At 34.9% G+C, this 26,061-nt stretch overlaps 1 protein-coding gene across 1 annotated transcript in view; it reads left to right on the forward strand.

Annotated features, from left to right (window-relative positions):
- The first annotated feature begins 1,103 nt into the window (after positions 1 to 1,103).
- MGAT5 (alpha-1,6-mannosylglycoprotein 6-beta-N-acetylglucosaminyltransferase) overlaps positions 1,104 to 26,061 on the forward strand; it is a 419,199-nt gene continuing 394,241 nt past the window's right edge. The window contains exons 1-2 of the mRNA XM_074215044.1: positions 1,104 to 1,192; positions 7,944 to 8,105. The gene's annotated coding sequence lies outside the window, so the exon portion shown is untranslated. The remainder of the gene's footprint in view (positions 1,193 to 7,943; positions 8,106 to 26,061) is intronic.

Below are 26,061 nucleotides of genomic sequence, written 5' to 3' on the forward strand. Positions count from 1 at the left end.
AAAACTACAACATTGTGAAAATATAATAGCTTCTTCAAGAACATTCCTGGGAGACTTCTAATAATCTGCATTGAGCAAGCTACCCTGAAATGATAGCAATTTTTCAAGGTTAGTGAATGCTTGCTTATTGTGTCCCTGATTGGATGTCATACGCTGTGTTCCTGTTAGGGCACCAATATGTTCAGTCCCTTTACAGACTCAAATGTTCAGTCCCTTTCTGAACTCCCTCAATCTTTCCCCAGGCGATTGTTGAAGGGGCAGGAGACAAGACAAGTTTCTCCCTATACACCAAGGTCTCCAAGGTCTCTGTGTATTGAACCAAATACCAGTGCTTAAATATTCTTCCCAGTCCCTTAATCCACTCCCACTCCCAAGGCACTTAGTAAAATAAGGCTGTGGTGCTCAAGAACACCAGGTGATGATAGTTTACAGTGCTCCCACACACAACAGTCCCTAACACATGCTAAGGTCAAGCTGCTCAAAGATCAATCATGAATTTGGAAAGACTGTCTATGAGTTCAACCACCTGTACCCTACCATTCAACATTCAACATGCCTTCAAGACTACATCAAAAGTGAAATTTTATATACATATATATGTATGTATATGCATATCTATATATATCTATATCTATATCTATATCTATATCTATATCTATATCTATATATATATATATATATATATATATATATGCCAGAATATCAGAAGTTGGGAGTTTAAATCAACATGAAGATATAAAGACTCATCATAGACTTGGAAAGGATATCTGAAATAGTTATAGTATAGCACCATTCTTTATTATATTGAGACCTGCCCAGGTTTGTTATTCCATAGAATCACTTGGAAACTTATATACTGAACTTTCATTTTTTTGGTAGTAGGTAGTAACATTTACTAAATAACTTCCCATTTAGAGAGCACTTGCTGCCTAATGTTAGGGAATGAGCCCAAAGTGAGTCATCATCTCTTCGATTCTGAAACTGATCCCTTTAATAAAGAAACACCTTATATGGTAGTAGAATAGTAATCTCTGGGTGGTAGTAGTTTTTAGGAGGGTTTTCCTCTCTATCTTTCCACTTAATGGACTAAGACAAGTGCACCTCAAACAGTGGTGTAATAGTAAACTGTTTGCAAGCAGATACATAATCCAGGAAAGAAGGAAAGAGGGCAAAAGGTGAAGATTAGAGAAAGGTCAGTACTGAAATATTTCTGCTTCTTTTCTGGTTTGCACTGCAGATGTAAAGGGGTGTGTGTGTGTGTGTGTGTGTGTGTGTGTGTGTGTGTGTGTGAGAGAGAGAGAGAGAGAGAGAGAGAGAGAGAGAGATTATGAGAATGATTTCTATTTTTGGTAACAATTCATAATGGAAGAAACTGACTTTTTGATAACACTTCTAAGCCATCTGTGCAGACAGAACAAAACAACTTAGCATTTCCCAGATTCACCCTCCAGGCAAAGATGAGGGTTGAAGGTGATGGCAGGGATATTAAAGAATATGGTGTGCACATTCAAGAGGTAAGACCCTCTTCAGATTCTCGGGTTCAAAAAGATGGTGCAAAGAAGGAAGAAAATTAATTAACTTTAATTACATTGTTGTATAGATGAAGATGATCTTTAGCACTCTCCAATTTTTTTAGTACCTCTAACACCTATTCTAGACTCTCTTATGAATCACCCTTCCAGATGGCCCATACTGTCTTAGGTACTCTCTAGGACTCCCCAAAGAAGAGTTCTCTCCAAGTCTGCTTTTGCTAGATACTGGTAACCTATGGCCTATGCATCAGAGATGAAAGGCTGAACTTCAATGACCTGGAGACCAGCCACTGCCACCATATGCTCCTACTCATTACTTGGACATCTTTTTATAGGAGTTGCTATCTGTCAGTGTTCCTGCCTTAAGAGAATGAACACCATAACAATTCTTACTATTTTTTTTTAGGTTTTTGCAAGGCAATGGGGTTAAGTGGCTTGTCCAAGACCACACAGCTAGGTAATTATTAAGTGTCTGAGGCTGGATTTGAACTCAGGTACTACTGATTCCAGGGCCTGTGCTCTATCAAGTGTGCCACCTAGCTGCCCCAAATTCTTACTGTTTTTTGTCATCACTGACCCTAACAAGTTAAAAAAACAGGAGATAGAATCATGGCATAATAATTTTGAACTGTTTTCAGTCACAACTCTGATCTCCTTAACCAACCCTTAACTTATCTGACTCCATTTCTTCAAGGTTTTGCCCTTTGACAAATGAACAATTAATATGATACACTAAAGTTAAGCTAAGGATTTCTGATAAAAATATTTTCATTTTGACAATAATCTCCTGAAACCAAATGCTTTTCCTTTCATATCACAACACAACTTCTCCATCTCTGTTTTCTATGCTCTCTTTGTCTTTTTTCTCCTTCCCTCTCTCTCCCCCATTCCCCCCTTTTCTACTTCCTCTGTTCTTCTTTCCTTTCCCCTCTCTCCATTTTATTCTATATACCATGTTTCATACAATTTCCACACAATAGTTATAACAATAATGGCAATAGTTAACATTTAAATAGCTCTTTAAGTTTTGCAAGACTCATTTCATATATTATCTCATTTGATCTTTGCAACAACTCTGTGAAGTAGGTGTTGTTATCCCCATTTTACAGATAGGAAAATCAAGTCCAAACAAAGTAGTGACTATTAGAAGCTGAAGTAGCAAATGATTGTGAGGATTCTAATTTAAGTGTCCTGATTCCAAGATATTATACTACAAAGGGTATTTTCATACAAGAATCTATAATAATGATTTAAGAGTCTTTGTATAGCTCTGCTGAATAAGAAGGAAAAGGCTGAAAAAAAGGAGGGAGAGAGTAATGACTATCCAGGGTAAACCTCTGTATTGGTCAGGAAACAAATATTATGGGGAAATGTGACTCTGCTCTGTATATTTATTCAGGACAGTTATAGCTTCCTCCACCCTATAATCTCACTGTCATTAATAGTTAATAAAAATCCAAACTAAGAAAATTAAGACTTTAATCAATTGACTAACTTTATTCTGTTTTTTTCCCCTCAAGCATTAGATTTTACCTTTAACACTGCTTTTTTTTTTTTACATCTTCTACTTGGAATATTGTTAAGGAATTTTCTTGTTATTCCATAATGGTGTGAATCATTGTTTTGCCTCAGAAAATGTTCAAATCATGTGATTCCCATTTCTGTATTCTCTTTATAGGTTATCAGTAATGACTTAAAAAGAATTGGTTGGAAGATAACTTTTTCTAGAGTTATGCCGAATGTCAGAATATTGTTATCTCTTCTCCCTCCCACCTCACCCCCTGCTAAAGTTGGTTTCCAGTTTCAGGATCTGGATCATGATTTAAGAAGGTGCTGAGAACAGACATGCCTGCTGATGACCTCCATGAGTTCAGCTGTTTAGTAAAGAATTAAATAAAACATTAATTTTAACCACCAGAGTTTGTCCTAATAAGAGACAAATGTTAGCTTCCAATGTTTAGTATCAAGAAAGCACAAAGAAAATTAGGTTAACATGCACATTTATTAAACTTTCTCTAAGTTTGCTGATTATACAGATATGTATGGTGGCTCAACTTGAAAACAGAACCCCAAAATGGAGTTTTGGAGAGGAATTCTTTATATAATTCCACTATCAGAAGGTAGGGTCTGAAAAAGCTGCTTCTGGTTTTTCTATCAAGGGAGCAACTCTCAACTCAGGATGGAGCTGGATATCAGACATTCCTAGAGGGAATGTCTCCATCCAACTAAGGACTTTTGTAACTTGTCAGTTATGCTAAGACCTCTACAAATCATGTGAATCTTCCCCCCTCCAGAATGTTAGAACTACCCAATCAATGACTGTTGATACAAATGGGTTTTAGGTGACATCAACACTGTTCACACTTAGAATACATTCTTCTTCATTCTTTAGGCTCTCCAAAAGTACCTGTCCTGCAGCAGCCAATAAACAATTGATATTTTCCTTTGTAGCTTCATAGGATTGATTTGCAGGTTTTTGGACAGCAGTTTTCTAGATATACTGGTGCTTGTTTGTTGTTTTTAAATCCAGAATTCACTTTTTAAAGAGTTTACTTCCTAAAACTATCAGTTATGTTTTGCATTCTATCACTGTTCACATAGCCACAGGCCTATTCATAGTTAGCTTATAATTATTTCATTAGAATAAGGACTCCACAGGATTAAAAGCAACCAACTCACTATGTGTCATTGGCCAGATCATTTAAGCTCTTTAAGTCTTTGTTGTTTCATTTATAAACTGAGGATAGAAATATTGACTTGAAGGCAAGAGTTGGACCATATTGATGAGCCTTAAAATTCTTACAGTTCCAAGAACTTTGATTCTAGGAATTTAAAATATAGTTTGATGGTTTCTTTGCTATAAAGCAAAGGTGATGTGATGTGATGTGATGAATGATTAGAATGCTATATTTGAAGTCAGAAATATCTGAGTTCATCTCTAGGCTTAGGCACATTACATGTGTGACTCTGGGTAAGTTATTTAACCAATGTCTGCCTCAATTTCCCATTCAATAAAATGGATATCATAATAGCACTTCCTTCACAGGATTGTTTTAAGAATGAAATAATATTTGTAAAGTGCTTGGCAAGTGTTAAATTTTTATATAAGTTTAGTTATTAATATTATCTACAAATGACTTTAATGTAAACAAAGGCATCAACACTTTTTAAAGCTTGAAAGACAAAATTTGAAAGATTTATACTTTCCAAGATATTATGTTAGATCCATAAATGTATATTAGGTTAACAGATTATTGAAGAAACATGTTACATATACATGTGTATATATATATATATATAATATATATATATATATATATAGGCACAGTATACATATACATATTGTACTTCAACTATATGTATGTATGTATGTGAGTGTGTTTATAGTTGCATGTTCTCATATATTTCTCCATATCAGAAGGTGTGGTAATTGGCATATCCATGACACTTAATACAATTTTGCCTACTAGTTGTAAGTGGAAGTCCTACAAAAGGCAAATTATGTGCATTTAATTGGGGAAGTGAGCCAGAAACAAAGACCCTGGAACAAGAACTCACCCTGATTTGAAAACCTACTGTACCTAAGGCCTCCTAGAGTTATAAGAATGGCAGTTTTAGGAAAGAATCTTTAGTCTCCTGGGACACAACAGGTCTTTCTAAGAGTATGTCTGCATTATCATCGTTCTCTTAGCATTAAATATTACCAAGTGTCCACGTTACTACTGCTCACTTTCATTAATTATTACAAAATCATTATTAAATTCATTGCCTATATTTTATCACCTTTGGGGTCATGATTTCTATGAATGTATTAGATGGAACTACTTTAAGCAGAGATCGATTAGTGGGAAGAAACTGCTGTTCAGTATTTATGAAATTACATGTATTATTAACAAAGGTGTCTCTGATATACTTCAATAATACATGTATTATTAACAAAGGTGTCTCTGACAAAATACAAAGGGAAACTTCCTTATTTCATGCTGTAAATCATCTGATAGATTCTAATCCAAATCAATGAATAGAAGAATTGATTGAATATCTGCTATGTGACAGAAACTATAATTAGTTAACTGAAGATACATAAACAAAACAAAAAATAATTTTGTCCTCAAGGAGTTTATATTCTGTAATATAATAAATAAAGAAAATTAAATTTGAGGAGTAAGGATGTTCCAGAGCTAACAGAATCAATAACTATATGTGGCAAGTGAGAGAAAGAAAAGTTGAGAACGATGCCAAGGTTACATACCTGAGTAAAATGGAAGAATGGGTTGTACACAGAAATATTGAACTTTAAATGACAGATGGGTATAGATAAGGGAAAATAAATGAGTTCTCTTTTAGATATGTTGAGTCTGAGATGTTTATGAGATAACCAGTTGAAAATGTCCAGCAGTAAGATGATGCAGTCAAGGAGTTCAAGAAAGATATTAAATCTAGTGATTTAGATCTGGGAGACATGTACAAAGATTAAAAATAAACACATGGAAGTTGATGTGTTTAACAAAAGTAAAGATATTGATAAAGGAAATGAGACCACCAAGACAGAGCCTTGGGAGACTTCCACAGTTAGGAAATGGATGATTATCCAGGAGAGGACATTTTAAAAGTGTGATCAGGAAGAACTAAGAGACCACAATGTCATGAAAAAGTCAAAGAAGGAGAAACCTAGGAAGAGGTGCTGGTCAACAAAATAAAAAATTTCAGACAGATCTAAAAGGATAAAATATGATAAAAGACTACAAGAAATTGTAATTTTGATAAATTGATAAATTTGAAGAAAGCAATTTCAGCAGAATGATGTATCTGAAGTCAGATTGTGAGAATTTGAGAAATAAATGGGAGGAGAGAGGAATTGGAACAAATGAGCAGAGAAGGCTTTTTCAGGTTCTGTATCTATGACAGCAAAAAGATCCATAAACCAGTACCTACCTATGTAAATAATTCTGCTTGTTAACAATATGCTTTGAGAATGACCAATTCAGTTTGAGATGTGAGAAGAGGAAAGTTCAGATACCTATCTTTTTCTGCTTTACTCTACCCTGTCTTCAGTCAGGTTTGACTTAGGTACCCATCTTTGAAATGATTATGGGTGAGACCCAGCCCCAAGTGGTTGAAGCAAAAGTTTCTGATGATCTGACATGGAACGAGAAATTTCATCCTTATGAAATATGTGGGTAGGGTAGGAGTAATACTTTGTAAGTCTTATATAACTATAGGATTCCATATTATTTCTATTTTGTGCCCATTCAGAACAATCTTTGATAAGAGTATGTAGGTTATGTAGAGCCTTCAGTATCCATTCCAGCCTATGTACCTATTTATGTCTTCCTCTCCAGTTTTTATCAAGATCCAATCAAAGGTGGGGGGAAGTCCTGTTTCAGTCAGAATCTGGGATATAATCTATTTTTCTAGAAGTACTTAATACTACTTCAGTACTCCCAGAAGAAGAGTAGTCATAACAGAAACTGCCTTTCCCAGGAAAAGAATAAAGACCTAAAAGATTAAAAAAAAGAGTAGAAAAATGACCCCCACCCACCACTGAATTGCTGTACAAACTGTTTCTGAAGAGGATAAAGGATATAAAACTCCCACGTCCCTGACTCATGTGCCTTGCTGATATGGTTTGTCAAGTTTGTGCCCACTTTCATTGGTGGAAGAATGATGTCCATTTATCAATGGAATATTATTTTTGTAATTATTGTTGCTTTGCAAGCTATTTAGTAAATGTTTCTGCTTAAGAGATTGGTGTCATTTGGGTTGATTTGTTAAATGGGATACAACAGTGGGGGCTAAGGAGTTACAGTTAGTGGTAGAAGAATAGCTTCTTCCCCAGTAGGATAACCCCTAGAAACTTGAATGAGATGTAGCAGCACATCTCCCATTTTCAAGATGAAAGTGTAGGTTGGAACAAATGAGCCAAAAAGGACAGGGGAGAAAGAGACAGAGATAGAAAGATAGACAGAGAGAGAGAGAGAGAGAGACAGAGAGAGACAGAGAGAGACAGAGAGAGAGACAGAGAGAGACAGAGAGACAGACAGAGAGACAGAGAGACAGACAGAGAGAGAGACAGAGAATTTCTTTCCCCACAGCTTCCATTTTTGTGATGTGTGAGAAACAAAGAACATTGGAATGGTTTCTGTTGATAAGCATCTTGCTTATTGCAAAGTGTTCAGGTGCCTCCTTGAGTCTGAAAAGATATATGGAAAATAAAATGTCTAAGGGCATGACAAGTAAAAATGTCAAATGAGCTCCCAAATCCCACAGAATCACAGATTTTTTTTTAAAGCCTAGATTTACAATCTTACCAGGCAGGAAGTATACTCACAGGTCTGATTCCACTACTAAATGGCACTGGAGCCAATGTATCTAACCAGGTACAATTTGTCTTCCTTGGGCATTTTCCAGCTACTCCCAGGGGCTCTCCATATTGATACTGGACTGATTTAGGGAAGACATCTGATCAGCTTAACTGCAGATCAGAACTCCCTATCAGAAGAACTCTACCAGCTTCTGTCTCTCTGGTGACTGGGACTACAGGCATCACCACACACACTGCTAAGGATCACTGTAAGTAGAACATTACAGTCCCTTGGATTGTAAATACCTTAATAACATAGATTAATTTTTGCCTCTTTTTGTATACCTAACCTCTGACAGTATCTGTCAAAGTAGGTGATTATTAATTGATTGAAGAATGTCATAGGTAAAAGAGAATTTAGCATCTATTATAGTTCTCTCATTTCTTCCATAAGGAAACTGAGGCCTAGAAAGGGGAAATGACTTGCTTAAGATCAAAGAGTGAATTAGTGACGGTTGTCAGCTGGTTTAGCAATCCAGATCTCCTAATTCCTGGTTCAATACCTCCATTAATTTTACACTTATTACTTTCTTCTTTCATACTTTCTGTTTTCAATTGCTTGGAAGTTGAAGCAAATTCAGCTCTTTCTAGAGAAAATTAAAGAGGTCAGAAAAATGTGCAGTGAATAAATTACATTTTTTACTTACATACTTAAATGTAGTAGATGAAACTTGCTTGAACCAGCATCCTTTGAGATTCTTCTATTTCCAGGTCATTGCTACTACAAAAGGTGCTGCTATTGACATTCCTATTCACATGGGACCTTTCTCTCTATCCTGGATCTCCTTAGGATATATAAACCTAATAGTAGTTTTTCTGGGTCACGATATATATATATATATATATATATATATATATATATATATATATATATATATATATATACATACTTTAGTGACTTTTGGGATATAGTTCCAAAATGTTTTTCAGGTGTTTGAACTAATTCACAGCTCCAGAATATTAGTGTTCAAGTTCACCTAGACGCCTTCCAAAAATGGCTCTTTTGCCATCTCTCTGTGAATGATAGGTGCAATGTGAAATCTCAGAATTCATTTTAATTTGTATTCCTCCAGTTATTAATTTGTTTGTATCATTCTTCAATCTGTTCATAAGCCTCTTTCTTATTCCTTTTATTAATATGGAATTATTTCTGATTGTTAAAAAGGAAAAAGGCTTCTGGTTGAAGAGTCTACTATTGAGTTTCTTCTGAAAAGGCAGACATTGACACAGACACCTGATGGAGATGGGAATGATAACTTGTACACCTTGTACATGGAGTAGAAGAAACAATATTGTCCTGATGCTGAATTTTCCAAGCCTATGTTGTAAATAAGATCAGTCTAAAGTAATATTATAAATATTATAAAGCTGATATTTTCAGTCTCTGCATAGTTTACCTTTATACTTCTTTAATCACTCTTGTCACAAATCTCATAGAATCATTGGGAGAGAAGAGTTTTATAAATTTTAAATAAAGTTATCCTCTGTAAATCCCTGGTAAATATGATCTGCTATTATTATTACTTTTCCTTCCTGGTACATTGTAGTTCTTAATAAATACTTCTTAATGAATATTAAATCTTAGTCTCAGGAAAGAATCTCTGAACAGTTTTTTACATTTTACTATGTGTGAAGTGTTCCTTCTCCTAAGGGTTATTTTTATTTAAATTTCCCTCATTTTAGAGTAAAGTTTTTTGAGTACATAGTATGTATTTTTGAGTATATAGTGTGTAATCCATAGTTGATTGGTTAATTAGTCATTCTAGAAAGGAATATACCTTGGGGAAAGTGGCCAAATGGCTCTGCCTAATTTTCAGAGTAGGGCAGCTGGTATGTAAGGCATAGAGGTTTGAATGCTAGACCTGGAGTCAGGAAGACTTATCTCCCTGAGTTCAAATCTGACCTCATATACTTATTATGTGTGACCCTGGGCAAGTCACTTCCTAATGTGTGCCTCCGTTTCCTCATCAGGAAAAAGTCCTGGAGAAGGAAATGGCAAATTATTCTAGAATCTTTGCAAAGAAAACTCAAAATGGGGGTCATGAAGTAAAAATGAAGTCCTATGTATATAATTCATTCATCCTTCCATGGAAATATCCCTCACCTTCACAAAAGGCTGTGCTTCTTAAAAAGTAAATCCAAAGGAGAAATGACACATTTTAAAAAAATTCAATTCAATAAACATTTATTAAGCACCAGGCTCTATGTTAAATGTTGGAGATAAAAATTAGGAAAAAGATAGTGTCTTCCCCCAAAGAAGCTTACAATATAACAGAAAAGACAAGACACAAAAGGAAAATTGAAGGGTTGTGGTTGTGGGAAATCAGAGTATAAGGGCATCTTATTCCATGGAATTAAAAACTAAGCAGAGCTTAGAAGGAAGAAAAAGATCTAAGCTTAGCCATCATTTCAAGACAGTCAAACAGGACCATTGTGTAGTCCTAGAAATAATGTCTTTACTCTTTGTTGGAGCCCAAAAGGCCCTCTTAAATAAAAGGGAATTTTAAGAGAAACATCAACTCCTTTTAATGCTCTCTGGGCCTTTCTTTGGCCCTATCCCAAGGAGTATGGTTACCATAACAGAGACATTCAGACATTTTTTTCAGTATTATGTGTACTGGTATGGAAGAATTGAACTCTTTATTTAAGACCTGAGGATTCTTCAGGCCATTACTGGATGCATTAATTCACATAGTTTAATTCATTAGACAAGAGAATAATCTGAATATCTCTATCTTCAGCAAAGCATAGTATATTATCTAGGAATTTAATTTTAAATTCTGACTCTTTTTCTTCCTCATTTCTCCTTTCATATTTATAGGTGGCTTTCAGGTCCTGCCCTAGATAAAATTGGAAAGTAAAGTGGTGAATTCTGAGATGTCCTTTAAGTTTCTCCATCATTTTCCCCCTACTTCCCAAGCCCTGGAGTTGAAGGGGCATATGTCCTGCTCTAGGCTAGCTGTCAATTAATCTCATTTAAAGTGGTAAATTGGTAAGCACTAAAAGTGATAAATTGAACTTTGTAAGCATCTCAAACTTAACATATCCAAAATATATTTCTTTTCTTTCCCTACAAACCTTCCTGTCTTCCAAACTTCCCTGTTACTGTTGAAGTTACCAGCATTTTCTTAGTCATCCAGCTTAGATATATATTGATAGTTTAACTCCAACTCAAATTACATATTTAGAGAAATAATTATTTCTCTCTTATATTAATGACCAATTATTATTGGGGAGAGTCGGGATTCCCCCCCAGTATTTCCTCATTTTTTACTAGATCCAATCAGCCCCTTGAGAACAGGACTAATGAGATCCGTTTAAATATTCTCCTCAATCAAATGCAGACTACCTAAATGGGGAAGCCCATTATGCTCTTTTTATAAAATTATATTTATTAAAGGCAATGGGGTTAAGGTCACACAGCTAGGCAATTCCTAAGTGTCTGAGGATGGATTTGAACTCAGTCCTCCTGATTCCATGGCTGGTGCTCTATTCACTGCACCACCTAGCTGCCCCCAGCCCACCATGTTCTACTTAGCTTTGGGTAGTGGAGATGGATCTTTTGACTAGGTTTCCTTGGCTGGGGATGGTCTGACAGAGTGATTTAATCAAAGTCAAGATTCCCAAGCCCTTCATTAGAATAGATTCACCAGAGGCAGGTAAGAGGTAGAGTAGAGCACCAGTCCTGGAATCAGGAGGATCTGAGCTCAAATCTGATCTCAGATACTTAATAATTACCTAGCTGTGTGACCTTGGGCAAGTCACTTAACCCTATTGCCTTGCAATACACCTACCCCCCCAAATAGGTTCATATCTAATTATATGTAATTATAATATTCATTCTTCACATTGTTAACCAATCAAGGGCATGTCATGTGCTTGTCATGATTTCACCTTCCTGATATCATAGTCTTCTTCGATAATGAAGGACAAATATCAAACAAATAGAATGTATCAAGAGGCCACCATGATCCATCTTTGACTGATGAAAGAAAGCCAAATGATCATCCTTTTACTGGTTATTTAGCCATAATTAAAAATTAATTACCCAGGGGCAACTAGGTGGCACAGTGGCTAGAGCACCGGCCTTGGACTCAGGAGTACCTGAGTTCAAATCCAGCCTCAGATGCTTGCAAAAACCTTAAAAAAAATTAATTACCCAGAAATTATGCCTCTTGAATTATTTATGTATATATACATATATACAAGCATATATATACATAAATATACACATTTTTATTTATATATTTATTGTTTTTTTTTTTATTGTTCTCAAAGAAGACCAATGACATTAAGAGGTTTGCATTTTGACTTGCTTATGAATAGGGTATGAGAGGGTCAATCTCATTCTCTCCTCCCAGAGTCATGGAAATCTAATACTAAGACAAAGGTCAAGAGGACTGGTTATGGCCCATCATACAGTAGGTGAATTTGGACTTTATAAAATAAGACCTTTCCCAAGTCTCAGGTTTCTGAAGCAATACCCATTTTAACACATTGTCTAAGCCAGCAGTATCAAACTCAAATGAAAACAAATCTCTAGAGGACAGCTTGGTGATGCAGTGGATAGAGCATCTGCTCTGGAGTCAGGAGGACCTGACTTCAAATCCAGCCTCAGACACTTAATAATTGCCTAGCTGTATGACCTCAGGCAAGTCACTTAATCCCATTGCCCCTTAGATAAATTAAAAACAAAAAATCTCTAGAACAGCGTGTTAGCTTTAAAAAAATCACAAATTTATGTTATATAAGTTGTATTATATTTTATCAAATATTTCCCAAGTATATTTTAATCTAGTTCTATCCAATAGTGATCTTTGACACCTCTAGTTTTCAGTACTAATTTTTTCCCTTTATTCACATTCTCTATTGTGTGATACTTGTTTGTGTATGGCAGGCACTATGTACCTCTTAATCTTTGTATCTCCAATACCTTGTACAAAGTAGCCATTAATAAAAATTGTTTTAACATGTAATTGGAGGGGAAAACTGTATCTATATCAAAATCTATATTTATGTCTCAATCTGGAAAAAAATTTTGATAACTTGAATGTCATTATTTGTTGTGCCTAATTATATAATCAAAATTGATAAAAGTTTTTTTCTGAATTTTCCTATGGACACAAAGCAAAAGTGGTTTATATTTGTGTGTGTGTGTGTGTGTGTGTGTGTGTGTGTATATATATATATATATATATATATATATATATATATATATATATATATATATATATATATTGCATATATTTCTCCTTCTCTCCACTGACCCTCAATCTGAGCTACTGTAATAGTCTGCTGGTAAGTATCTCTGTCTCAGGTCTCTATCCACTCCAGTTCAACCACCTTAACAAAGCTTCTAAAGTGATCTTCCAATGGCTGTGTCACTCCTTTCCTATGGTGGCTTCCTATTATTCCCAGGACCAAATGTAAAATCCTCCAGTTGACTTTTAAAGCCCTTCACAATCTGTCCCTATCCTCTGTTTCCCATATTCTTACACTTTACTCCCCTCCATCTACTCTACAATACATCAGCACTAGCCTTTTTACTCTCATTCATCCCCTGACTGTGCCTTTTCATCAATGCTGTCCCTATTCACCTCTGCCTCCAGACTTCAAGGTTTCCTTCAAGACTCAGCTTAAATCCCGCCTTATGTCTCACTACCAATGTTTTCCCCCTAAAATAACCTCAGATTAATTTATATATGGGTATGTGATTATACATAGCATATACATATATATATATGATATCTATATATCATTGATCTTTGCAATATGGATTTTTGAATCCTGGCTTTACCACCTAATTGGTTGAAGCTCTTAGTAGGTCATTATTCTTTCAATTTCCTAGTAACCAGTTCTGTATGTATAAATATATATATATACATATACATATATATATATATGATTGTTTGTATATGGTATTCCCCAATTAGAATGTAAGCACCTTTGAACATAGGGGTCAGTCTTCTATTTACCTTTTATTTAATTCTACAAAGCTTAACACAATACTTAGCCATAATGACCACTTGATAAATGCTTATTGATTTGATTACTCTTCCCAAAGGTATTTTAATTATCAACTAAAAACTCAAAAGAATAAATCTATAATGATGAAAGTCCACACATGTAATGCACATTAAGTGGGATAATTTCAGATGGCAGGTTTTCCTAGCACTCCTCAATCACACTAAAAGACTATTACATATGTAACTCTTCCTACTCCAATATTCTACTGCTCATGTTCCCTGCTCATGGCCATAACATATTCCAAATTACAGTTTGTCATTTTATAAGTATTTGTTAAATGTTTACTATGTGAAGTCTGGGTTTGATTCCTGGCTTTGCAACCCAGTGGGTGATCTTGACAAGGCAAGCTCTTAGAGCATCATTTTTACATATAATGAGCTTATGTGACCACTATATTGCTCTAAACTTTATTTCACCTCTCCATGAAGATGTAGTTGGTTATTATTGGTGCTGTGGTAATATTACTTTACAACTTATGGTAGTTAGTTACTATTACTATCTTCATGATTTATCATGAATCCTATATGATGTAGGTATCTATAGATATCTTTACATTTTATCATGATTCTTCTAGATTCAGAGTTCCTAATTGTCTTTACAATATTATTATTATGTAAATATTACTAATTTTTACTCCATTCTATATCAGTTTATACAATTTCCCCTCCATTTTTATAGCACAATAGAATTCATATATATATATATATATATATATACATATATATATATATATATATATCATAACTTGTTCAGGGTATTACCCATTTGATGGATACACCCCTCAGTTTCTGATTCCTTGCCACTACAAAGAAAAACTGCTACAAATATTTTTGTACATCCTAAGTTAGAATTTGTTTTGCTTAAGACTAATTGTTTCCTTAAGTTCCCTTCCCCCACATTCTGTCTTCTTTCATTTTCTTTCTATTTCCTTGTTGAGTCAAATTCATTTCTATACCCAGTTCTAGATGTGTATGTGTGGGTGGGTGTAGTCTTTCCTTCTCTAGTTCAGTTAAATGCAAATGTCACATTTTTCTTCCACCCTTTTCTGTGTGTGTGTGTGTGTGTGTGTATGTGTATTTCAACACATATATCTCAATTATATAATATATTTTCCCTAATTTTCTTCTCCTTCCCTTTCCCTCAACCCCAGTGTTCTCTTTCATGACTTTAAGATCATCAAAGCATTACAGAACACTCCCAGACTAATTAGACTTCCTCTTTGGTCCCTGATAATAATAAGGTTCAGAGAGGGCACATATATTATCTTCCCATGTTAGAATGTAAACAATTCATTCTTATTTAGTCCCTCACATATTCATGTTTACCTTTTTAAGTATCTTTTATCTCCTTTGTCAGCACTTCAAAATTTTTGCAAAGCTCTTATCTTTTCATCAGGAATGATGGAAAGTTCACTTCTACATTAAAGATATATTCACCCTGTAGGTTTATACTCAGGATTGTTAGATGAATTATTCCTTGTTTTAAACCTTTACCCTTTACTTTTTGAATATCATATTCAGACTCTCTGCTCCTTTATGGTGGTGATTATTTAACTGTGTGTGATTCTGACTGTGGCATCTGGAGATTTGAATTCTTTCTGTCTCACTGCTTGTAGTTCTTTTTTTAACCTGGAATCTGAATTTCTTTTTAGAACATGATCCTAGTAGATTCTTTATATTTCTACTTTTTTCTCTAGTTTTAAGCAACTTTGCGGTTTTTTTATACAATTTTTTGTAGTAATAATATCTAGGTTATTTCAAGCAGTCTAATGATTCTTAAATTTCAAGCAGTCTAATGATTCTTAAATTCTCCCCCTAGTCTATTTTCAAACTTAGTTGTAATTTTTATGATATATTTACAATTTTTTAGAGAGTTTGTATCTTGGGTAAAATTTTGAACATTTTATGCAGACATGTTTATTCCATTTCTAATTCTTTCAGAAAAGTTCTCATTTCTTCTCCATTTTTTCCCCTTTAGCACTCTCTTCTTATTTTTAAAAATATTAACAATTTAAGAAAATAAACACTTGCTTCATTTCATCTAGGACTTCTAGTTGAATTTGTACCTAAACTGTATATAAATATATGAGAATATAAAAATGATAGGTATGTCAGAGACACTATGAGCTTAGTTTCAGAGCCCTGTAATAAAATGAATATTACAATAAAGTAAGTCACATGAATTTTTTGTTTGCCAGTACATATAGAAATTATGTTTCTACTATACTATGTATTCTATTAATTGTGCAATAATATTCTGCCTAAAAATGTCCATACCTAATTTAAAATTTCTTTTTTTACTGTTCTGTCATTTTCAGTCATGTCTGACTCTTATGACCTCATTTGAGGTTTTCTTGGCAGAGATACTAGAATGGTTTGCTATTTCCTTCATCAACTTATTTTTTGTAGATGAAGAAATTGAGTCAAGAGGGGTAAAGGACTTGAAGTTCAGAAAATTTCAGAATGAAACCAAATATCCTTTTAAAAAATATTTATATTCTGAAGACATTTTAACAACCTTATATAATTCTCTGCATTTAATGCTTTCCAAAAGTCTTTTATATGCATTAGCTCATTAACTTCCCAACTTTCCCCACTCCCTACTCCTGCTCCTGACCTGCAAATCCACCCAACTCCAGACCCTGAGAGGCAGGCAAGGCAATGTAAGCTCAATCTTTGGCACTTTAGTCAATTTGAGCCCATGAAATCTGTTGTCAGTGATTTTTCAACATTTCATAATGCCTGCTGGTACCAGATAAGAGACATAAACAGATGAAACCACCCTTTTAAAGTCACTTTACATCTGTATAAAACTTTAGAGATTACAAAGCAAATTCACAAATACTAATTAATCTCCTTTGATCCCTACAACAATCCTTAGAGTCAGGAATGTCTGATTCTCCCCATTCTACAGATGAAGGAACAGTATCAGAAGGGTTCAGTAATTTCCCCAGGGATATTTGACTTTTAAGTGGCAGAGTAGATACTCAAATCCACACAGTTTGACACCATGTCCAGGGTTCTTTTCATTACACTGCCCTGCCTCACTTTAGGAGGAAAATTCCAAGGTATCTGGCTGTGATTCAATAGATGAACTTAGTAGTGATTGCTACCCTTTGAAGATCAATAGTGAAAAAGAGCTGTCCTTTAACCATTTGATAATGGGTTAATTTTATAAAGTGGGATACAATTCAATAAACTGATCAAATACTTAGTGTGTGCTAGGAACTATTTTCTAACTGGAAATATAATTGGTTTTAAGGAGGGAGCTTACATTCATTAAGACAGTATGAACACAAATCATATAAAGAAAGAAAGACAGAGACAGAAAGACAGAGAGAGACAGAGAATGAATGACCTAATAACTGCGGGGGGGGGGGGGGGTGGGAATCAAGAGAGGTCTTCCCACAGGAGAATTCCTGAGAAATATATATTCTAGAGTGCATATACCAAGTATAAGTCTTTAAATAGCCAATACCTTTTGCCCCAGAGGTCACTGACAAAAAGAAAGACCCAAGATACACCAAAATATAATGCATAGAAACAAAATTTATGGTTGCAAAAAAAACCCAACAACTTGGAAATAATATAGGTATCTATTTGTGAGTGATCAAACGTATTATTATACTGTAAGAAATAATGAACAAAGAGAAGCATCAAAACTTTTATATGAAGTGATGTAAAGTAACTTAAACTGAACCAGGAAAATAATGCACACATTGACTATCTCAATGTAAATGGAAAAATAAGAAAAAAAATTTTAAATTGCTGTTGCAGGAGGTAAAACCAAGATAGTAAAGGGAGAATTCAAGCCTATATCTCCCCAAATTCCTTCTAAACAACTTTAAATGATACAACAAATTGATCACAGACAACAGAGGATCAGAGTAAGTCATTTTTTCCAATCCAAGATAACTTAGGAGGTCAGAGAGTTATGTGATTTTGAGGTGGAAGCAGACATTGAACGCGGTATAGAGTTATCACCAACTGCAGGCCATGGAGGTGGCAGTAGTGAAAACAGCAGGAGTGACAACAGTTTCAATTTCCAGCATTCTTATCTCCCAGAGACAATAATGAGTTTGACAACAGGTCAGAAAGAAATTATAAGGGGCTCTTTTGATGGCTCTGGATGAGGAACTGGGCCAAATTTCTAGGAGGGAGGGAGAGGGGAAGGGGAGGGGGAGGGAGAGAGAAAGGGACCCTCATTCCAGGTCAAAGAAAAGCTCTATCACTTGCAGTGGCAAGAAAATAGGGCCCCTATCAAGAGAGCAGTCAAAAGAAAAGGGAGTATATATCTCCCTGGATCATACCACCTTGAACTTACAGATCCCAAGCACTAACTATGAAAATAGAATTATGGAAAAACCTGAAGCTTGGGATAGCAATCCTCCTTCTCCAGGATGAACAGAGTCCAACTCTAAAATAAAGTTCAAAGTTAAGAAATTGGCTAGAAAAATGAGCAAAGAACAACAAAAAAGAGACTGACTAAAAAAGTTTGGTGACAGGGAAGCTCAAGAAACAAACTCAGAAGGAGGCAATAATGTGAAAGTATTTGTAAACAAAACCCCAAATAAAAATGCAGATTGAGCACAATCCTAAAAAGTTATTGGAGAAATTAAAGAAAGAGATTTAAAAAGAACAAAAAATGATTTTAAAAATCAAGTAAGAGTGAAAAATGGGACAAGAAATGAAAACAATGCAAGAAAATTGGGAAAAGAACATTAATAGCTTGATAAATGAGGCACAAAAAATATTGTAGAAAACCCTTTAAAAGAGGGAATTGACCAAATAGTAAGAGAGTTACAAAACCACAATGAAATAAAGAATTTTAAAAAAAGCACAATTGGACAAATGGGGAAAGGGGTACAAAAACATTTAAGAAAATTATTCCTTAAAAATTAGATTTGAGTAATTGTAAACTAATAACCCCATGAGATATCAATAGGCAAAAAATAATGTCAAAAGAATGAAAACAGAAAAGAAAATGAGAAATGCCTTATTGAGAAAAGACCTGATTTTGAAAATAGACTGAATGATCAATGTTGGAAGTGATGTGGGAAATCTGGGACACTAATACATTGTTGGTGTAACTGTGAACACATCCAACCTTTCTGGAGAACAATTTGGAATTATGTCTGAAGGGCAAGAAAAATGTGCATAACCTTTGATCCAGCAATACCATTACTGGGTCCATACCCTGAAGAGATTATGAAAAAGGGTAAAAACATCACTTGTACAAAATATTCATAGCAGCCCTGTTTGTGGTGGCAAAGAAATTAAGTGAATGTCCTTCAATTGGGGAATGGCTTAACAAACTGTGGTATATGTATGTCATGGAACACTATTGTTCTATTAGAAACCAGGAGGGATGGGAATTCAGGGAAGCCTGGAGGGATTTGTATGAACTGATGCTGAGTGAGATGAGCAGAACCAGAAAAACACTGTATACCCTAACAGCAACATGGGGTGATGATCAACCTTGATGGATTTGCTCAGTGCAACAATCAGGGACAATTTTGGGCTATTGTGATGGAGAATATCGTCTGTATCCAGAGAAAGAATTGTGGAGTTTGAACAAAGACCAAAGACTACTACCTTCAATTGGGGGGGGGGGGGTATCTAATTATGTAATTTTGCTATTTCTTATACTTTATTTTTCTTCCTTAAGGATATGATTTCTCTCTCATTATATTCAACTCATATCAATGTATACCATGGAAACAATGTAAAGATTAGCAGACTGCATTCTGGGGGGGGGGGGGGGGAGAATAGGGGGGAAAAATTGTAAATTCAAAATAAAATCTTTCTTTAAAAATAAATAAAAGAAAATAGATTTAAGAATTATAATTTAAGAATTATAAAACTACCTGAAAAATCAGAATTTTTAAAAAGAGCCTAGAAATTATATTTAAAAAAATATAAAGGAAAAATGTCCCAATATCTTAGAAATAGATGGCAAAGTAGAAATCAAAATAATCCCCCAAACACCTCCTAAAAAGGATTCAAAATTAAAACTCCCAGGAATAGTATAACCAAATTCCAGAGAAAAAAAGTTAGAAAGGAAAAAATTTCAAGCAATCAAAAATAAATCATTCAGATGTAGCACAGCCACAGTGAGGTTCACACAAAATTTAGCTGCTATCACAGTAAAGGAGCAGAGGGCTTACAATACAATATTCTGGAAGATGAAGGAATTAGAACTATAATCAAGAGTAACCTAATTTGAAGATCCTTCAGGGGGAAATTGGACATTTAAAAAAAGAGAGAACTTTCCAGCATCCCTGAAGAAAAGATTAGAAAAGAATAGAAAATATGAGATGTAAAAGCAGAACATCAGAAACATAAAAAGGTAAAAAATGAAAGAAAAATGTTGAACTGCTTATATACCCAAATTGGGAGATGATTAAATGCTATTTAAATATATATATGGAGAGGGAGAGGGAGAGGGAGAGGGAGAGGGAGAGGGAGAGGAGAGAGGGAGAGGGAGAGGGAGAGGGAGAGGGAGAGAGAGGGAGAGGGAGAGGGAGAGGGAGAGGGAGAGGGAGAGGGAGAGGGGAGAGGGAGAGGGAGAGGGAGAGGGAGAGGGAGAGGGAGAGGGGAGAGGGAGAGGGAGAGGGAGAGGGACGAGGGGAGAGGGAGAGGGAGAGGGAGAGGGAGAGGGAGAGGGAGAGAGGGAGAGGGAGGAGAGGGAGAGGGAGAGGGAGAGGGAGAGGGAGAGGGAGAGGGAGAGGGAGAGGGAGAGGGAGAGAGGGGAGAGGGGAGAGGGAGAGGGAGAGGGATGGTTCCCAGTTCATAAATGGTCAAATGATGAACAAGCAGTTTTCAAATGAAAAAAATAAAAATTCAAAGAAATCAAAATGCAACTCTGAGGCTGAAGTGAATTGAATCATATTGTTTTTAGTTTTATTTGCATTTTTGTTTTTTGCAACATAGTTAATATGAAATATGTTTTGCATGAATTTATGTTATAATAAGTATCATACTGCCTACTTTCCTAATGGATGGGGAGGTACTGGAGGGAGAGAGAGAGAAAATTTAGAATTCAAAAGAAAAAATACTAAATAAATATTTTTAAATATATTTATAACCCAGATGTTTGGTTAATACAAAATAGACTGACTTTGGCAGACTAAATTTATTGTATTTGTGTGTTTGTGTATGTGTGTGTGTGTATGTGTGTGTACAAATTTACCCTATCCCATAGGGTACCTATTAGAATGCCTTAAGGGCAAAGACTGTCCTCTCTTTTATATTTTTATTCCTAGCATGCAGCCCAATGCCTTTGTATATTAAGCACTTAATTTTTTTATCCAATAAAAATAAAATGAATGCTGCAAAATTATGATGACCAAACAACCCCAAAGAAGAGAAACAGGATGCCTTCCTCCTTTGCAGAGAGAACTTTTTTTCAGGAAAAAAATGGGAAATATTGGTTGTAGAAAGATAAAAGATAGCAATAAAATTTTATTTTTAAAAATGCATGACCCTGAGATGATAAGGTGATATTTTTTCCATAGCTGACCTAAAGTCTGGTGTAGACTGAAGAAAAACTAAAAACATGAAAACTGAAGCAAGTGCTACAGAAACATACTAAGAAAGGTGCCCATGTGTTCATGTTAATTTGGGCAACATAACATCATTTATTGTGATTTACTATGTTGAACATTAGTCCCAGAAGCCGGATGATTTTACATAACCAATTTATTATTCCTGTGGAGAGGTTTTTTTTTTTTTCCTAATCTCTGGATAGACTCATTTAAATAATGCATCTTATCACAAATCTAGAATGAGAGATGAAAAGTTGAACTTATTGGCCAAATTTGAACTCAGTTTTCACTCAATTTTCTAGAACCATATTTTTTTAACTCAATTTACAAAATTTTAAAATTCTATTGAGATCTTTTCTTTGAAAGATTGTATTTTGAATTTTACAATTTGCCCCCAATTCTTGCTTCCTCCCCCACCCCCCCACAGAAGGCTGTCTTGTTAGTCTTTACATTGTTTCTATGGTATACACTGATCTAAACTGAATGCGATGAGAGAGAAACCATATCCTTAAGGAAGAAACATAAAGTATGAGATATAGCAGAATTACATAATAAGATAACATTTTTTTAAAATTAAAGATAATAGTCTTTGGTCTTTATTCAAACTACACAATTCTTTCTCAGGATACAGATGGCATTCTCCATCGCAGATAACACAAAACTGTGCCTGACAACATGGGAGTGATGATCAACCTTAATGGACTTGCTCATACAATACCTAAATTTTCTAGTATCTCACCTTTTTCCCTTTCTAAGAGAGCCGTCTTCATCTATGACTTTATGCAGTAAATTCTTACTAAGATTCCTTTCAATATTAAACCTCTGAATCAATTTGACTTCTAGTCCCTGAAAGTTTGGTTCATGAAAACTTAAGTTCTATTCTCCAGGTTTTTCAGCAAATAGATTCACTTTTTAATGTTATTTATTATAAATGCATCCCTCAATTTCATCATATAATAATACAACAATAATAACTAACCTTTATATTGCACTTAATATGTTCTGGGTTCTGTGCTATACCCTTTAAATTGCTCTTATTTAATCCTTAAAACAGACCTGAAGGAGTAGGTGCTATTATTTTGCAGATGAGGAAACTGAGGCAAAGTTAAGTGACTTGCCTAGAATACATACTAGTAAATGACTGGGGTCAATTCTAAACTCAGGTCTTCTTTACTCCAGGGTCATCATCTTCAAATCATCAATCTTCATTACTCCTCCTTTGTGCCAGAGTTTGAGCCAAAAAGAGAAATTCTTTATGATTACATTGAAAGGTGGGGCAGGGAGTGGCTAGGTGGCAGTGGATAAAGCACCAGCCTTGGAGTCAGGAGTACCTGGGTTCAAATCCAGTCTCAGACACTTCATAATTACCTAGCTGTGTGGCCTTGGGCAAGCCACTTAACTCCATTTGCCTTGCAAAAAAAACCCCTAAAAAATAAAAAGAAAGGTGGGGCAGCTTGATAGGTTAGTGACTAGTCTGTTGTGTTCTGCTCAATTAAGCAGTCATTGTTATAATTTTTAAGACCAATGACCTAGTATGAACAACAAGGTAATATTGTTAGAGATTTTGTATACATATATTATGATTTGCTTTGGGTATAAATCACTATTTTTTGTGATTGTGAATTCATACTTTTTAAGTATGCTTGTTTAGATAATTAACTATATTCTCATTTATGACTTGCATCCTCCTTGTGACAATTACCCCTGAGGATTATATTTCAATTGTTTTTTATTATCTTTCATATTTTATTTTTTCTCCCAGTTGCATTTAAAAACTGAGAAAAGCTTCAACATTCACTTTTAAAACCTTGAATTCCAAATTCTGTCCCTCCCCCAACCTTGAATTCCAAATTCTCTCCCTCCCCCCCTCAATCTCCCTCATTGAGAAAGCAAGTAATTTGAAAAGGTTAAAAAAAGTTTAGTTGTGAGAAACATTACCAGGAACAGTCATGGTGTAAAAGTAAACATAATCCCCTTCCCCAAAAAAAAGAAACCTCAAGAAAAATAAATTAAAAAAAAAAAGTATGCTTAAATCTGTATTCAGACACCATCAGCTCTGTTTTCGGGATGGATATATTCCTTATCATAAGTCCTTCAGAATTCTCTTGGGTCACAGCATAGCTAAGAAAAAGTAAGTTATTCACAACTGAACAACCTACATTACTGTTACTTTGGGTATATTACATTTCCCATTGCATCTGCTCATGCAGATATTTTTACTGAGAGTATCCTGTTCATCATTTCTTACGACAGAATAGTTTTTCATCTTAATCACATAACATAATTTGTTCAACCATTCCCCAAATGATGGCTATCCCCTAAATTTCCAGTTCCCTGCTACTAGAAAAAAGCATCTACAAATATATATATATATATATATGTATGTATATATGCAAATGTATATGTCCTTTTCCTTCCTATTTTTTATCTCTTCTGGAACAGTGGGAGAGGCACTGTTTGGAAAAGGGTAGACATGGTTTTATAGCCCTTTGGGTATAGTTCCAAATTGATCTACAGAATTGTTGAATACTTGCACAACTCCTCCAACAGACATTAAGATTTCTTTTTTTCTTACATTCCTTCCAACATTTATCATTCTCTCTTTCTGTCCTATTAGTCAAGCTAATACGTATAAGGTAGTATCTCATAATTATTCCAATCTGCATTTGCCTGTCAATAGTGACTTAGAACATTTTTTAAAATGATTTAGATAAGCATCAATAACCTCATCTGAAAAAAAAAATTCTTCATATCTTTTGATCATTTATCAATTGGGAAATGGTTATTTTTTTCTCAATTTGACTCACTTCTCTATGTTTGATAAATAAGGTTTTTATCAGAGAAAATTGTTTCAATATTCTTCCTCACTGTTGCAATTTGCTATTTCCTTCTATCCTAATTCCCCCACCCCCATTTATTCTGTTTTTCTCTCTCCTTCCACTCATTCCTCCTCAAGAGTGTTTTGCATCTGACTACCCCCTCCCACAACCTTCCCTCTCTTCTATCACCTACCCTCCACCTCCTTTGTCCCAACCCTTTCCTCCCTACTTCCTCTGGGGTAAGACAAGATTTCTATACCCAATTATGTATGCATGCTTTTCTCTCACTCAGCCAGTTCCAAGGAGAGTAATGTTCACTCACCTCCCCTTAGTTCCCCCCTTTCCCACCCCACTGCAAAAGCCTTTTTCTGCCTTTTATGTGAAATAACTACCCCATTCTATCTCCCCCACTTTCTCCCAGTACATTCTTCTTTCATCCATTAACTCCATTTTTAATATATTATCCTTCAAATTCAACTCTCACCTGAGCCTTATCTATATATGCTCCTTTTAACCACTCTAATAAATGAGAAAATTAATTTGAATTGTCAGGATCATCCTCCCATGCAGGAATATAAGCAGTTCATTATCATTAAGTCCCTCATGGTTTGCCTTTCCTATTTAACTTTTCATGTTTCACTTGTATTAGTATTCACTTGTATTCTCTTCAATTCTGATTGTTTCATTGGGAAATTCGAAAGGCCCCTATTTCACTGAATGTTCAACTTTTCCCTTGAAATTGTATTTTCAGTTTTCCTGGATGGTTGATTCTTGGCTGTAATCCAAGTTCTTTTTGCCTTCCTGAATATCATACTCTAAGCCCTATGATCCCTTAATGTAGAAGCTGCTAAATCTTAGATTATCCTGACTGTGGCACTACAATAATTGAATTGCTTCTTTCTGGTTACTTGCAATATTTTCTCCTTGACTTGAGAGCTCTGAAATTGGAATATAATATTCCTGGCAGTTTTCATTTGGGGAATTCTTTGAGGAGGTATTCAGTGGATTCTTTGAATTTCTATTTTTCCCTCTGTTTCTAGACTATTTGGGGCATGCAAAGCATGGGATTAAGTGGCTTGCCCAAGACCACACAGCTAGGTAATTATTAAGTGTCTGAAGCCAGATTTGAAATAAGATACTCCTAACTCCAGGGCTGGCACTCTATCCATTGTTCCACCTAGGTGCCCTGATAATTTCTTGAAAAATTATGTCTAGAAAATTTTGGGGGGACAGTCCTTCCAGGTAGTCCAATAATTTTTTAATAATCTCTCCTAAATCTGTTTTAAAGTTCAATTATTTTTCCAATGAGAAATATCACATTTTTCTTTTATTTTTTTATTCTTTTGTTTCTTGATTTCTCACAAAGTCATCAGTTTCCCTTTGCTCTATTCTATATTTTAAGAAATTTTCTTCAGTGAGTTTTTGTATCTTCTTTTCCATTTGGCCAATTCTGCTTTTTTAAGACATTCTTCTCATTGGCTTTTTGGATCTCTTTTCCTATTTGACCCAGTCTGATTTTGAAGATTTTTTTTTCTTCAGTATTTATGGTATCTCCTTCATAAAGCTACTTTCTCAGTTTTCATGATTTTCCCACATTCCTCTCATTTCTCTTCCAAATTTTTCCTCTGCCTCCCTTACTTGATTTTCAAAATCCTTTTTGAGGCCTTCCATGACATGAGACCAATTTTGGATATAGATACTTTGACTTTGTTGTCTTCTTCAGAGTGTGAATTCTAATCTTCCATATAACCACAGTAACTCTATAGTTAAAAT

Source organism: Macrotis lagotis, chromosome 1 (genome assembly GCF_037893015.1).
Source record: "Macrotis lagotis isolate mMagLag1 chromosome 1, bilby.v1.9.chrom.fasta, whole genome shotgun sequence".
NCBI lineage: Eukaryota > Metazoa > Chordata > Mammalia > Peramelemorphia > Peramelidae > Macrotis > Macrotis lagotis.